The 2,246-nt window shown below is 49.6% G+C and overlaps 1 pseudogene; it reads right to left on the reverse strand.

Moving 5' to 3' along the window:
* Positions 1-1,676, reverse strand: part of LOC143019440 (uncharacterized) — a 27,464-nt pseudogene extending 25,788 nt beyond the window's left edge.
* Positions 1,677-2,246: the final 570 nt, after the last annotated feature.

The raw sequence follows: 2,246 nt of genomic DNA on the forward strand, positions 1-2,246 counted from the left end.
ACGCAGCACTCCCGTCCGCCTGCATTGAGCCGTCAACGTAGAGATGGTGTGCCGTGGGAACTGAGGCAGACACACAGGCGATGGTCTCTAGGGCCAACTGTTTCTGGAGAAGGGGATGGGCCGTTTTAGACGTGGGAGTAAAGGAGACGAAAGGGAGAGGTTCTCGCCAGGGTGGCAATTCAGGTACAACCTCAGCAGCCGGAACATCAATGGCCAATCTCTGGAAGTCAGCACACACGGTACGGATAAGGTTACGTCCACCCGGCCGAAGGTGAGGCCGAGGCATATCAGGGTTGAGTGCCGCCAAGATGACGTTGGAGTAGTGAGGAGCCAGATGGGGAGAGCATAGACACTTGATGCTAAAGTAAGTGACATTAGCGTATATCCTGTCAACAAGTGGGGTCAAGTTAAGCTCAGTTAGCATGTTGACTATTCTGGTGGAGGCAGGACAGCCCAGGATAAATCGCATGACTCTGTTTTGAAACTTTTCAAGGGGCTGCAGTGCTGTCTTAGGGAGCTGACAGAGTGCAGGAGAAAGGTAGTCAATTACTGATCGTAGGAACATTATGTAGATGGTCCTAGCGACAGGGATAGAAACTCCTTTCACGTTGTTGGCAAGCCACTTGACAGGGATGAATCGTCGCTCTAATCTATCCAGCAGGTCTGTAACGATTGGATGGATACGTTGCCGTGCGGGTATGGTTGGGGTGACACGCACGGGGGCACCTAGGTAAGTGTATTGTGTGCAGTGTGGTACAACATTCCCTCCCACGGTGAAGACTGGCAATGTTCGAGGGTTGCGTGTAGAGAATATCCTACTCTTGTCGGGTGAAATTATGAGGCCACAAGCAGCTGATGAATCATAGAATGAGTGAAGGAGGACCTGAAGATTCTGGGGTGAGTCGGTGTGGATGCAAATGTCATCAGCATAACACGTGATTGTAGTGCCAGGGATGTCAGGTAGTATAGCAAGAAGGCGGTGAACTAGGACATTGAAGAGAAAAGGACTGAGAACGCCACCTTGTGGAGTACCTAAGTCAAAATTTCTGGAGGTACTGCATGCGCCCCTAAAAAGGACTTGAGCAGTTCTGTTGCTAAGGTAGCTTCTTATCCATCTCAACAAGTTACCCTTGATACCAAAAGCCACGAGTTGATCAAGTATGATGTCCCTGTTTGCAATATCAAAGGCACTCTTGAGATCGATGAATGCGACCACACTGGTGGGTGAGAGGCGGGTATAGAGATCGAGAAGGCAGTGGTGTGTACCTCGCTGTGGCAGGAAACCATACAGTCGCGGTGAGAGCTTGGATTGGAGACGAAATATCAGACGGTTGAGGAATATTCTTTCAAGCACCTTGCAGAAGCACGAGGTTAGGGAGATGGGACGAAATTTATCAGTGCCGGGTTTAGGTATGGGTACTATAATACTGGAGGTCCACGCGCTGGGTACGTAACCCCTCTGAAAGCACATATTAAAAAGCTGTAAGAGTGGGTTATCTGGGACCTTGTGGAGAAGACGTAGGACAGAGTATGTGATCCCATCTTCACCGGGAGCCGTCGCCGTACCTCGAGTGAGGGCACGCTGAAGCTCTTGTGGTGTGATGGGTACGTCATCCTCTTTATCTGACTGCAACAGGGCATCTACCAAACGGAGAGTACGAAGGTTCGCCTGGGAAGAGAGGGCTTCTTGAAACAGGTGTTGGGAGGTTATCAAGGCTTGATTGTGTAGACCAGGTGTCAATTAGTGTCTGTGCATATTCCATCGGACTATGATGGAGTGCAGTGCGGGGTCGTTTCTTTACAATTTTTTTAATTTTGTGCCACATGGTTCCTACGCTGGTAAGATGATTGATGCTGTCAGTAAGGGCATGCCACGAGTCAGTTTGGGCACACTGTTGTAGACCTATCAATTCGTCACGTGACGTCTGATATTGTTGAAGATGGGCAGGAGATGGTTGTCTTTGGAAGGTAAGGCCATGTTCCATCGCCTTCCTTTCTGCCTGAAGTACACGGTCATTAAGCGACGTTGTGCGAGGCCGAGGACTACGGGTGAGATGAGGTCTGGTGACATATCGGGTGTAAAAGTTGTGTGTTGATTTCACCAGTGAGGAATATAACTCATCAGGGGAATGAATGTTGAAAGTAGGAAGCAGAGTGGTCATGTAGGAGATATACGTCGGACAGTATTTAGGAGGTATCCGGATGCAGGTGCGGGCATAAGAGGAGGAGGGTGTAGCAGGTACTGT

Source organism: Oratosquilla oratoria, chromosome 37 (assembly GCF_046742065.1).
Source record: "Oratosquilla oratoria isolate Oo_2021 chromosome 37, ASM4674206v1, whole genome shotgun sequence".
NCBI classification, from domain to species: domain Eukaryota; kingdom Metazoa; phylum Arthropoda; class Malacostraca; order Stomatopoda; family Squillidae; genus Oratosquilla; species Oratosquilla oratoria.